Source organism: Manis pentadactyla, chromosome 11 (assembly GCF_030020395.1).
Source record: "Manis pentadactyla isolate mManPen7 chromosome 11, mManPen7.hap1, whole genome shotgun sequence".
Taxonomy (NCBI): domain Eukaryota; kingdom Metazoa; phylum Chordata; class Mammalia; order Pholidota; family Manidae; genus Manis; species Manis pentadactyla.
The window spans coordinates 65,136,215-65,150,427 of record NC_080029.1 but is presented as its reverse complement, the minus strand read 5'-3'; the positions used below and the strand labels follow the sequence as shown (position 1 = coordinate 65,150,427).

At 40.9% G+C, this 14,213-nt stretch overlaps 1 long non-coding RNA gene across 1 annotated transcript in view; it reads right to left on the bottom strand.

Annotated features, from left to right (window-relative positions):
- LOC118910282 (uncharacterized) overlaps positions 1–14,213 on the bottom strand; it is a 135,165-nt gene that overhangs the window by 11,016 nt on the left and 109,936 nt on the right. The window contains exon 6 of the long non-coding RNA XR_008992512.1: positions 772–837. This is a non-coding gene — a long non-coding RNA (uncharacterized LOC118910282). The remainder of the gene's footprint in view (positions 1–771; positions 838–14,213) is intronic.

Below are 14,213 nucleotides of genomic sequence, written 5' to 3'. Positions count from 1 at the left end.
CAGAAAATTAGGTTTCCTCAAGACAAACTACTCTTGAAAACAAGTTAGGAGTTTTTGTCTTTAATTCCTTTTTTAGACACATGTTATAAACATACAAATTTATTTCCCAGTTGATTCAATCTGCCATCTCTAAATCTTTAGGGAGAATTACAGAAATGGAGATAAAATCTTGGTAATTTATTCAATTTTATCACTTCTACTGATCCCATAAAAAGATTCCATCTGTCAAATTATCTTTTTGTTAAAAAAAAATTTATAATTTTCTTTATATGGGGATGTTGAAACGAGTAGTTTAAGTATCTGTGTCATGAAAACTATTGACGTTCCAATAAAATCTGTTCTTTCTAAATTATCTGTTCTTCAGCCTCTTTTGAGAGGAAACTTCAGCTTCTATCATTTGTTTATAATTTGCTTGTGCAGCTTGGGATTTATAGCTATGGGTGAATATATTATGGCATGTTTGGGAAGTGTAGAATAAAATATTCTTATGTTAACATATTCTGCGATTTGGATTCCAATCCATAATCAGTACATCTTTCTTTTTAAAATTTCTGCTGCCTTGGTTTTATTGAAAGCACAAATAGTAAGCATAAAGAGAAGAGAAGCCTAGCTGAATCCCCATCTTTTGTCATCTACTTAAACCTTGTTTCTGTAATCATAGGCTGGGTGAATGCCGACACACTGGAGCATCTTGAGCTCCAGTGGAGAAACAATCCCCTCCCAGCACCCACCACACCATGAACTTTGATTTCTAACCTTTATAATGCTCACCTTTGATCAGCGCTCCCATTGTCTCATGGCTATTCCAGAGCTTCCCTTTTCTCTTGATGGCCCCACCTAGGATTGTTAGACAAATTACAGAATGCCCAGTTAAACCTGAAGTGCAGATAAACAATAACTAATTTTTAGTGTAAGTATGTTCCATGCAATATTTAACATGTCCTATATTTTTATTGGGTAAACCTGGCAACCCTACTCCTAACCTCTCTCCTCTCATAGCCACCTTTGTCTCACTTCCTGCCATCTCCTCTTCAGATGTGCCTACGTTAAGACACAGCCTCACCAGTGTCTCTCCCGCCCCAATGACTAGCCCGTTCAAGACCAGCCTCCCTGCTGAGCTTCTGACCACTCGTGTGAGGTGTCCAACACGAAGATGCACAGCCAGAGGTTGTACAGTAGTAGGAAGGACCCTACAGAACCCAGCACTGGATGCCTGTGTTTAGTGGAGGAGAAACACGTTTGAAATGTATGGAGCCAGAAGCTGGTCTATGGAAAACTCCTGAATTGTACAGCTCATGTAGGAAAGAAACCTGATAGTTTTCCCAGACTTGACAATAATCCTAAACGTTAATAATTGAAATTATTAATACTGAAAGAAGCCTTTCTAAACTATCAATTGGTAAAAGTTTAAATAACTATACTAGAGGAAAGGGTGAATTCCCTATTTGCTGTATGGAAAGTGTTATTACAAAATCCTTGTTATGGGAATCGGTGATTAAAAACTGTGAGGTCAAAAACTGAGGAGAAAAGTATGTTAGAGGCATTTAGAGGAGTTGACGTCTTGAAGTTAGGTGACTTTCTAGATTTTTGTGATGTTTGTGGTATTTGTCAACTTTCAAAAACTTGTAATTATTTTTTTTGTCCTAAATATTTATTTTTGTACTTTGTATTTTTTGTATTTATAATTTTGTATTCTTTTTCTTAAAACGGTCCCCATTAGTGGGTGAACTTTAAGGTCCTATCCAATCCTGAATCCATCCCCGTGTGAAGTACCCAAACAGAAATGCAGTGAGTCATCATCAGTCAAGGTGGAAACTATTATGAAGCCCACAACAGATGGGAAGGAGGGCGGAGGAAAAGATCTAGAAAATTCCTTGAAGTAAACAGTGAACTTGTTAAATTCCAGAAATGAAAATCAAATGCCTTTGGCAGTTCTTAACACATTTCTGGAGTTCTCTTCACTGACAAGTCAGGTGCATTTGGGGAGAAATGGCCCCCCTTCCTTTGCTCCCCCATCAAGTGATATCCTTCAGGATTCTATCCTGTCCTTTCCTCCTTACTCCACACAATTAAAAATTAACTGCATGATCTCATCTATCCCCGTGTTTATGGTCAACGCCTGTAATCCAATTGTGTTCCACTCCATCTCTAGGATTCACCTCTCTGCTAACCTTCATACTCAGGACACTCTTCAGAGCATTTTCCTAACTCACAGTGAGCACTGCAGCTGCCTCCCTCCCGGGCAGACAACTTGTGTCACCTGCAGCATATGGCTGAGTCAGGGGCAGTCATCTGGCCCAGGGCAGAGTTGCTGCTCTACAAATTTGGAATTCGGAGGGAGAGGGCAAAAGATCAATTGATGTTTTTGTCTTCCGAGAGTGATATGTGTAAAGGGTAAGGTTGAGAGGTGGGGCAAGCCTCTCCCACAGCATAGAATTAGGAGAGGCCAGTGCACAGGAAAAGAGAAGAATGAGCCACATGTAAGGAGAAGCAGAGATGACCCACGGTGAGAATGGTCACCCGCTTTCCAGGTCTTTCAGAGCCTCCCCACGACCCCCTTGACAGTTCACCTCTGTACTCCCATAACAAATTTCTCATCGTCGCTTACATTAGTGTGAACTGATTTCTGGTCCTTGTAACCAGGAAGATATTTCTAACTGTTAGATATAGCCACTGGGTCGTATCACAAATTCAGATTAACCAACCCACAGCATTAACAAAGGGAATTCTCTTTTCCAAGCACAGGAAATCTATGAGAACTCATGTGAGGGAATCTGAGAATTAATTTCTAGGTAGAATTTTTGGAGCTCAATTCAATTTGATTACAGAAAACTTTATTGTTAAATATCATATCAGCTTCAACAGTCATCCGGATCACAGGCCAGCTGTTTCTTTATAGATACATAACTTCATGTAAATTGGTTTTCCCTGTAGGAGATAGATTCTTCCAACGTTTCCTGGAGTGATACAATGAGCTGAAAACTGACAAAAATGATCTTTATGCAGTTTACCAATAAATAAGTATAGGAAATATTTCTAACATGGCATACTACATTGGAGTATTGGCAAATAAAGCCTTTATTTAAAATGTTAAAGAGCTGCCTTAACCTAATGATGCAACATATTCTTTATAAGATATATGTGCTAGAATACTTACTATAGCATTATCTAAAAATTGGAAATGATCTAACCAACAATAGGATATTGGTTAAGAGGACTCTATGTACTTATTAAAAATTATGTTTATAATTATTGATATGGAAATATATCCAGTGGGGGAGGAAACAAGTTATAAAACAGCAAGTTTCAATCCCATTTTTGTGAAACAAATCAGCAAGTAAATAAATGAATCTGAAATTTCAGATGATGTATACCAATATGTAAATGGTAGTGCTTTTCTTTGAGTGATAGAAATATGGACGAGCTATTTGAGTTTCTATTTTTTTGTATCATCTGTTTTCTTTAACATTGCACATATATTACCTTCATAGTTAGAACGAATAGTAATACTATTTTCATTTTGAAAAAATTTCTTCACTGCTGAAGGGAAGAGTCAAGGAGTTTTAAATTAGAAGGGACAGTAGGGGCTTTCTTTTATTTTTTTTATTAAGGTATTATTGATATATACACTCTTATGAAGGTTTCACATGAAAAAACAATGTGGTTACTACACTTACCCATATTATCAAGTCCCCACCCATGTCCCAATGCAGTCACTGTCCATCAGTGTAGTAAGATGCCACGGATTCACTATTTGCCCTCTGACAGTAGGGGCTTTCTTAACCCAACTCCCACCACTACCATCTTCCCACTACCTATCCTGGCATCCCTTCTGGAGGTTTCTGACAGATGGTCACCCAGACTTAATGGGGAACTTACTACTTTCCAAGTATAACAAGATAATTCTGATGACAGCAGAATTCCACTTAGGATGGGAATAGAGTTTGTGAAATATGGACTACAGTGGGGCACGAGGGTATGGGGGGCCCCGACTGACACAGTGGGGACTGCGATCAAGTGCTTTGTATGAGACAAGAATAATTTATATTCTTCCTGAAAGAAGCTGGGGAGAGGTTTGCAGAGAAAGATGAGGAAGAGGGCATTTCACAGGGTGGAAAGAGGCTGGGACACTGCAGCTCTCACTGACAGGCTGGCAGGAGGTCTTTCTACCTAGCGCACTGTGGGACTCTTATTTGGGGTTTTTTCCCTGTGATGTTAACAGCTCTTTGTCTCCTCTGCTTCACTTTCTCCCACTCTTTTTTGTGAAAACCGAAGTTGAAGGTGAGTTTTATATGTGGGTTAACGTGCTGCCAAACAAGACACAGCATGACTAAAAGCAGATACCTAGTGTCTGTATTGTCCACAAGAAGAGAACTTGCCAGACTCTCAGTCACAGCTCTGGACTTCTGCCTGATGAAAAGTGAGGCATGAGGGTGTTAGTCCAGGGAGAGGAAATACCATGGCAAAATACTTCTAAAAACCGAAATCAGTCAAAGGGAGAAATAAAGTTTAAAACCCGTTTATTTGCTTACAAAACTGCAGTCCAGCCCATCTCTTTCTCCTGCACCAGCAGCAGCAAAACCGGCCCTCCCCCTCACCTCTCAGGTACCCATAAGCCCTCCATTGCCCAGGTAATTACCCACTGATATGGAAATGAACTTCTCTCCATCCCTGAGGAATGATGCAAATGTACTAAAGCCAGACTTCTTTCCACCACTGAACGCCTATTGATATGCAGATGTACTAAAGCCAGGTGAGATATTCTGGAAATGTTACAATTTTACCCACAGAGGGTAAGTCTGTCTTAGAGTTCCCCAGGCAAAGGCCCCATGACTTCTGGGTCACATCAGGCAGATCCTCCCATTGTTTCATAGCTCTACTTTTGCCTCATAGCAACTCGAAATCTGCTTCTGTGTCTCTCCTTTCTTTGGGGTCTAGTCTGTAACAACTCGGTGAGTTTGATCCTTGCTCCACATTAAAGATAAAGGAAAGATGATATTCTTGAAATATTAAACCAAAGTAATTTGCATTCTCCACAAGTGGTGTTGTCCTATAACCCCTCACTCATTGAATCAATGGGCTTGACTACTTCAGAGGAAGGCTGAATACCTAACGAGAGCAAAGTCATTACTCAGTTTAGAGTGTCAAACTAAATTTCTTAAGCTCATAACATGGTAATTCCAGGCTTTGTTAAGAGAAAAAAAGGTTTTGCCTAAATTCTAGAAGTTTCCTTTTTCAGCATTTAAAGAGCAAAGCTCAGGGTCCAAGAAAGAGCTTTACTAGAACTCAGTCTTCATGTTGGCATGTGCATATCCATGGAGTACACGCAGAATTTCTAAGGGGTGCTTGGTCACTGGGAATTGTAAGGGAACAGTTTTCAAAAGCATCAACTTCCAGCGTATCCTTTCCTAAAATTAACCTGCCTTTAGAATTTGCAGATTAACCTGCCTTTTCAGGTTTCTTTTCAAATTGTTCTCCTCCCTTACAAAAGAAAATCATGCCTCTTATTATCCAGAAATCCAGAATGCTCAAGTAGTGTTTGGCCCCAGGGTGCAGAAACCTCTGGGTCCCCAAGTGACTGGACCATTGGAAATGACTGGCCCCTGAGGGAGGGTTCTTTGTGAGCAGCACCAGGTGAGCTCACAGGAAAGTACCAAGGGCCACAAGACCTTATTCTGTCCAGGCTGCAGAGTCATACATGACTCAGGGCCTCATCTATTTGTTTCTGCAATATTAGAATTCAGAAGTGATATAGTTACTAAGAGGACTTATACTGAAACAATGATATAAACTGAGAAATGAAATCAAGACTGTCCTGACAGAAAGTATGGATAATTTGGCTGATTGGCTGATTAACAAAAACTGACTTTGCCAGTTAGGCTCTGTGTGGACATTTTACATATATTGAATGAGCAAATTCTAATGTTCTAAGGTTTTAACAAAAATACAGTTAAAGCATATATCCAACATAAACTAGAGAACATATCTTTCGCAACTATTAAGCTTACGATAAAATTTTTTACATGTCAACCTAAAAATCGTTAAGTTTTTCAAAATTCTTTTAGCAGGCATAAAAGGAAAAAGTTTACCTAAAACCAGCACAGAGAAGCAGGGTAAAATGAACACCCATTTTACATTAGACATGAAGGTGAAGTAAGAAGCCGGGAGAGGTGAAGAGCAAGAGGTCAGATGTGAATGTGGAGTATACTCCACCCTCCACCCCCACCCACCCTAGCAAACTTAAAGATCCAAGAGCCAGTGCAGAGTAGGGAGCAACTGAATGAACTGATAAATTTGGGAGAATCCAGAGCACAGGGTCCTGTCCTTGCCTTCCAGGAAATATTAGCTCTGGAAAATTTCAAGCGTCCTAGCCCACAATGGGAAGCAACCACCGGGTAGTGGAAATGCAGTCGAATATTGTTAGGTAGAGGATGCACTGGCAGTCCAGGGGGCCTGACTCCAGAGGGTGGTCATGTGATAGGGAAGACCATCCCAAGGCCCACATGACTCATCGAGGGCTGTACAATGATTGGGATCTAGGAATGCCCCATGCCTAGGGGAGGATGGCTGGGCACCCCAGGCGCAGTCCTGCTCCCCTCCCGCCTCTCTCCTCCCTGCGCCCTGACGACATCCAGGGAGATGCTAGCAGACCAGAGGAAACCCTGAAGGAGGTAGCTTTAAGCCAGCCATAGGACTCCTACCCTGCATCCGTGAGTCACTGAGGGAATTGCAGCTTGAGGGAATCTGAAATATTAAGTTCCCTCTGCTCTCATTAGACAAATATGGAAACTAAAGCCCAGAGCAACAAAGTGAGTTGGCCTGGGTTTGGGAGCTCACATCAGAAGTGGTGACACCACCTTAGGATGGGGTCCTTAGCCATGCTTTACGGGACTAGCCTTCTAGCACTTTTCAGAACATAAATTCTCCCCGTTGGGTCTGGATGCTCTGCAGTGTGCTCAGAATACCTTTGGGTTGACTAGAGCTGCTGACACTTCCAGAGTATCCAGAACACCTGACATAGTAAACATTTAACTATACATGAAGAGAACAACAGTGAAACACACTTCACAGACATTGGTATTAGGAATCATGAAAACACTTTGTAGCAAGGCTGCCCAACAGAACCTGCAATTTGGGAAATTTTCTGTATTGGGCCTTTATGCAGAGCAGCTCACAGCACGGCATCTTCCTTCATCAGAGAGAAAGCAGGCAAAGCCAGAGACAGAATGCAAGCCAGGAGCCGGGTCTGTTGGTAATATAATCTCTGAAGAGGCACCCCACCCCTTTTGCTCTATTTCATTTGTTAAAGCAAATCATTAGGTGCAGTCCACACTCAAGGTGAGGGGACTAGACAAGGGAGTGCATACCAAAAGGCAGAGATCATTTAGATTCATTTGAGAAGCTTTGCTCCTCATCCACTTTAAAGAAGACTCTTTTCCTAGCTGGCCTAGTCATCTTGCATCTTAGCTTCAGGGGTCAGCTCTATCCAGAGCTGGAATGTGGGTGGGGCCACTGTCACCCAACTAGACAGTGGAAGAACTAGAACTAGAATCCACGTCTCCTAGGTTCCTAACCAGTCCCTTTTTCTGTCCCACATGATGCTTGGCCAGGACTCTAGCACAGGCATATGGAGCCCCACAATGCCAAGCAAAAGCATCTGACTTCAAAAAATGAAGTACTAAGGCTTTTGAGCAGAAGAGTGCTATGAAAGAGGTGATATTATAGACTAGAGTGGTGACCATGAAATGGATCAGAGAGAAGGACTGGAAATTACGTTAACACCTATTTATTGACGGTTTGCATATTTATGGTCTACAGTTTCGTATTTTGTTATTGCAAAGACATTGCATGTGTTTTCATAAGTCCTAATAAAATGGTCTTTGAAGGAATTATTTGGGCCCAAAATATATCAAATCACTACATTGGAAAGTCTCTGACCAAACTTTGTAACACACAGTATTCTCACACATGTACATTAAAATAAACCATGAAAGTTATTTCCAATGAACTCCAGAGATGATGTTTTCTGCAAACACAGGAAGCTCCAGGAAGAGTCAGGATGTGAAAACCCTGAGAAGATACTGTAGTCTGTAAAATACCCTGCTAAGCCTCTGCCACCAGCCACAACAACACACAAACTAGCTTGATGGTGTGGCCAAGTCATCCAGTGGAATTCCCCCTCTCCTCCTTCTCTCAGCAGTACATTTTCTGAGTTTTAGCTGGGCACAGTGCCTAGTAAGACTACTTGGCCTTCCCAGCCTCCTTTAAGTTAAGTACAGCCATTAAGACAAAGCTCTGGCCGATGGGGTATGAGGGAAGAGATGTAACTCATTCCTAGTGGGTCCATAATGGGAAAGGTATATGCTCCCCTTACTCCTCGCCTTGTGTCAGACTGGTATGCCGATGTGCTTGACAGGAGCTGGGAGCGGTCAGAGATGAAGACTCCCATAAGAGCCTTGGACCATCTACCTCTAGAAATTTCCATGACAGTTACAAACTTTTTTCTTGCACAAGACACTGAGTTTTGGAGTCTCTATATTAAAGCAGTTTATACTATAACTGAACTGCTACCATAACATATACATCTTTCCTTATCTTGGCATTCTACGCAAAAAAGTAATAGACAGATACCTAGGCAAAACAATTAAGAAAAAGAATGTATAGGGCCATGTTAGATTCTTACCCTCTCCTACTGACGTGAAGCTACCAGTATCATAAGGGCAGCAAAACCCTAGTTTTTCTTGTTGTTTGGCTTTACTCCTCTTCTTTATCTGCTAATAATTAGAGGAGCAATGGTATAAGCTCACACTTGCAAATGAACCAAGGGTGATTTTAAGTTCCCCTCTTTCGGCTTTGACCAGGGTCAGGGACTAGGCTTTAATACTAATCAGTGTGCTAATTTGGTGCTAATAAGTGTTTAATCACCAGCTCTCTAGGGAAAAACAAGCCTGGACTAGTAGGGTGTGCCTATTTCATGGTGTAAATATTCCCACCATGGCCAATTTCAAGCTAGTAAAATGTCACTGAACAGGAAGTCAGGAAGAAATGTTCACACTCGCACCTTGCAAGCTAATAGTAGCTGGCTCCAGAACCTTGGGATCTATCCATCTTTTACCTCAGCCTGGGTCTGTTTCTGATTTCCTTTCTTGGTTACACTCGAGGAGGATGCTAAATTTACACTGATGTATGGCAGGAACAGTGAAGACAAAGTAGAGGAGGGTGGCTCTGATGACAGCAGCACTGCACGTGGGGCCTCGCCTTCATCTGCTCTGTGATGCTCCTGCAGTAACATCTCATTCTTTTGGTTCAAGTAAGTGGTTGGTAAACTTGACTGCATGTTGGCAACACTGGGGAGTTTTGAATTAACACTAGAAATGCCTAGAGATTCTGATTCAATTGATCTGAGCTGGAAGTGTTAAAAACACATAATTTTAATGTGAAGTCAAGGTTAAGAACCACTGGTTTAAAATAAGAGATCTTATTTATGTGACAGAGAGTTGGTATTATTATTTCACTTTCAGCATAAAGGGGAAAAGTTAATCTACATGAACTGGAGAAAGGGGATGAAGTCAATGTCAAGGCCAGGACCATTTCCTTAGTGAAAGGGAAGGCTGGGGAGAAGAGGTCTGTGCTCTGCCTCTTTGGTGAGTCCTGGAAAGAACCTAAAATATTACTTTTTTGAACCCTTAAAAAACACCCGCGGTTACTTTCCTTTTTAATTAGGAATTTAAGTAAACATAGGAAATGCTGAAATCCTAGGACACTGTTACAGATCATTTAGTCATCTCTGCTATGCTTTGCTTCTATATAAACTGATATTATTCATTGTAAAATCTGGTTCAATTTCTTTCCACCCATAGTAGATTTGCATTTACTCTTAGAAACAGATACTAAATTTATAACTACCCCAAATCAGCAGACAACTAAGTTTTGAAAATTTTGACCATTATGTTATTGACCTCTGAAGTAAATCATGATTAGAATTTTATAGATTGATACAATTACTCATCTACTAATGAATCATTTTCATGCAGTATTATTTCATATAAAAACCCATGCAAATCTATACGTAAATACACAGACGATGTAGGGAAGACAATACAGATCTGTAGAACCCAGTATATGGTCTGTAGAGGGGCAGCATGAGCTGGAGAATGATCAGGACCAGGAAGCCTGGGCAGTAAGCTTGACACCATGCAAGTCTGACGCAGTTTCCTGATCTTTGATATTCTGATGAGGTGTCCTGAGACTGAAAGCATCAGCAGTGTCAATGAACCAGATAGGTTCAAAGAACCAAATGACTTTGTTCTCCTAAGTTTGACAGACACTGACAAACTGAGAATGAGTGTATATATATCTAGGTGGTTTGTTTTTTTTTTGAGTTTATAGTCTTTCTAGATCAGACACTGCAGATAAGTTGCATCTCCAGGTCCAGAACCATTTGACTAGTAGCAGTATTCCAAAGCACCACGTTGAGGAGGTTTCTGAAGCCAGGCACAAACTCAGCAGGAGTTAAGTGTGCCAGGGTTGGTGAGTGGTGACTGTCTTGAGTCTGAAAGAAGGAAATAGCAATACAAGTGCCCCATGCCCCACCCCTGCTCCCAATCTTTTCATTTAGACCACTGTTTTCTTCATCTCCTATTAGGTACTTCTGAAGTGAAATGAATTTTGTAATTTTGATTTCCACCACTTTCCACCAGGAAAATTTAGTCCACTGTCAAAGTGGTAATAGATCAGAGAGTAATTCAATGAAAACATTTAGCTACTGAGTCTTCCACAAGCAGTTTCAATGTAGGTTACATCTTTATAATGACTAAACAACATCAGTTGATTCACTTAAAGAATCAATCTAGTTAAAGAAAAAAAACTTTGTTATTTAATACTGCTTTGGCTCAAACAAAAAATGCTGTTTGACTCGTTTGCTTTTAAGCTAGTTCCATTAGACACAGTCTAAAAGATAACAGAAATCGTGACTTTCCTTCTCTTCTACCTCCTTAGGTCTGGATGGCTGCAGTTTTCTCTTTAGGCTGTGTGACACCACAGCATGATCTGAAAAGTAATTAACTACTTTAGAGGTTAATCCAGCATATACTTTGAAGCAGAAGCAATTCCATCCCTAATAGTTGCTTGGCAGACTGAGTCTCCCTTCTGGCTCTTGAAAGACTATTCAGTAATTGCCCCAGAATTCAAAAATCATCTGGGGAATTTTTTGTTCCACATTTAGAATACAAACAGCTAATGACTTTGATATTTTGTATTGTGTGTGTGCATGTTTGTGTTGGAGGGAGGGGCAAAGAGCACTGCCTTGAGAATTACTGTGTGTGGATAAGAAAGGTATCTCCTCTCACCTGAGAACCCTTATTTGACCAGGCTGTAAAACTGAATTTCAAAATTAGTCAGTTCATCATGTGTTTGAATGGGTGTTTGTAGAGAGGAATCTTTACAGGGTAGGTCTCCACAGAGTGGATGCTCTTGCCCTTAGGAACTCTGGTTACAGATTTGCCTACCTGCATGTTGTTTTTGGTGATGCCAGTACTGTTTGTAAAACACTGTTGTGATTACTATCTTCAGAGCAACAACATAGCTTGTAAATTAACCAGTCCTTTTCTTGATCAAAGATTTTACTTTTACATTGCCCTCACATGCCTTCCTTTTATGCCTGTTATCTTGATGTGATCATTAGACTATGTTCAGCACATCACCTTTCCTAAACTTGCTAAATTCTCTGCAATTAAGGGGGTGGGTCAGGCCCTCTTCCAATTTCTTTCATCAGCACTTGACACACAAAGAAACCCTCAGGGAAGTCTGTGAATTAACTATCATGATGGCTGTTTTGTTTATATTAGTTACTTAAACTCTTCAAAAACTTGGGATGGCTCACTAGGGTTTTCAGCTATCATCAGTTACCCATCAATCAACAGAAATCCTTGAATTGTCAAGCATATTTCAATATCTTAATATTTCTGAGTAACTAAAAGTAATGTAACTAATAAATTATTCCCAAACCAGGATTAGTCTCCAGTTTGGGGATAATTAAAAGAATCAGTAAACACGAATTAATTATTAACTTATGAGAAGAAGAAGACAGAAAACTTAGGCTCTCAAGTTGGCAGTAATTTGGTTGAAGAATACAAGACTCACGTGCACGAGATAGCAGGCACAAGATGATGTATTTGGTACCAAGTCCTAATGCTGCTCTGTACATTAGAGGAGTTATGATCTGTGAGGCTTGGTTCATGAGTGAAGGCTTCACAGACCACATGAATTGAGTCAGATGCTAAAGGAAAAGTAGGTTTGGAAAGGCAAGCATTCCCAGTGAGGCACTGGCAAGATCAAATGCATGGAGAGAATAGGGGTGGTCAGTCGATCTGCAACAGGGGGTTGGAAAGCCATAGGAGTTACATAAACTTGATAGGAAGAAGTCCAATTATGGCAGGCCCCATATGGAGAGGCTTGTGATTAACAGAAAACAAGGAGCCACTGAAGATTTTGACCTAGGGAGTGACATTATAAAATGGTGTTTACAGAGACTATTTCTGGCAGTGATATATAGGATGAAGTAAGACTAAGATCACAGTAACTGAATTAGCAATAAGGCCAAAAAGGACATTCTGGCTATGGCGGGGGTTCTGGGGACAGAGGCAAGGGATATTTCAAAAGAAAATTCAACCAATCTTGGTTTCTGGCTAGATGTGGGGTAAGGATGAAGTCAAAGTCTATTTGAAGGTGGATGAATAGGGGAGTGGGGAATCAATGACAGAATCACAGAGGAAGACACCGAATGACAAAGGAAGGATTGACTGTGAACATGTGAAATTTGAAATGACAGTGAGTAGTGTAAGGAGGTAACACTATAAGAGGCTGATCTGAGGAAGTAATGAAACCTTGTTTCAAAACCTGAGTCTAAGTCATTTACCTTCACTAACAAGGAGAAACAGAGCCTGAATAGTACCTGACTGACATGGCTATGGAGCTGATTAACTGTGGTAAGAATGTGAAAGTATTTCATAAAGCATTTTCCAAATGCCTTTGGCATTTTACTGTGTGTGCATCTCTCATCTCCAGCTGCACATGATGGTGACAAGGATGTAAAACTTCTACTCATACATTTCACTCTGCTACACATTGAGATACATCACTCCTGGTGGCAGGGAGACTGGCACGGAGGCCTTAGTAGTGAACCAGGAAGAGGCAGTGATAGGAATCTGGCTGGTGGGTAATGAGAGCACATGGAGAAGTAGACTTGCATGCTTTTTAGGAGAAAGAAATGACAGAACTTACTGACTGACTGGATGTGGGAAATGAGTAAGAGGAGGATTCTAGGATGGCATCTAGGCTTCCAGTACAGGTAACTGATAGACTGGGGTTTAAATCACTGAGATAGAAGAGACGGAGGAGGAGCAAATTTGGGGAGGGAGGAATATCATTAACTTAGTTTTGAACATTGTGGTAGGCAGAATAATGCCCTCCCCCCTTAAGAGGTTCACATCCTAATTTCCAGGACCTGTGAATATGTTACTGTCCATGAAAAAGAGTCTTCACATATGTGATTAAATTAGGGATTTTGAGATGAGGTGATTATGCTGGGCTGTCTGGGTGGGCCCAAGGTCATCACAAATGTCCTTCCAGGTGAAAGAATGAGATTGATGATACTTGAGAAAAACAGGCCACTGCTGGCCTTAAAGGTGGAAGGGATGTGGGTGGCCCCCACACGCTGGACAAGGCAAGAGATGGATTCTCCCCTAGAACTTTCAGAATGAACACAGCCCTGCTCACACTTTGATTTTAGCCAAGAGAGACCTATGCTGGACTGCTGACTTCCAGAACTGTGAAATAATATACATTTGTGGTTTTAAAACACTAAGTTTGTGGACGTTTTTTACAGAAGCAATGGGAAACTAGTGTAAAAACATCAGGATTTGAGGTACGTAGGAATCAACCAAGAAGAGATCTAGGACAGTTTATATAGAGGTCTGGGGTGGAATTATAGATCTGGGAGTCATTAGCATATGCCGTATATGTATTCATCTTACCATCCCTGGAATCAGGATCTGTCTCAAAATTATTATAATTTATCATTGTTATCAGGGAACACATGCATTGCCTGGGCATGTCCAGGTGGCCAGACTGGACAAACGTGACCCCTGGACAGTTCAATCAATGAGACACAAGCACTATCTGAGAGGTATGTGAGCCCAGGTGTTTTCTGCAGG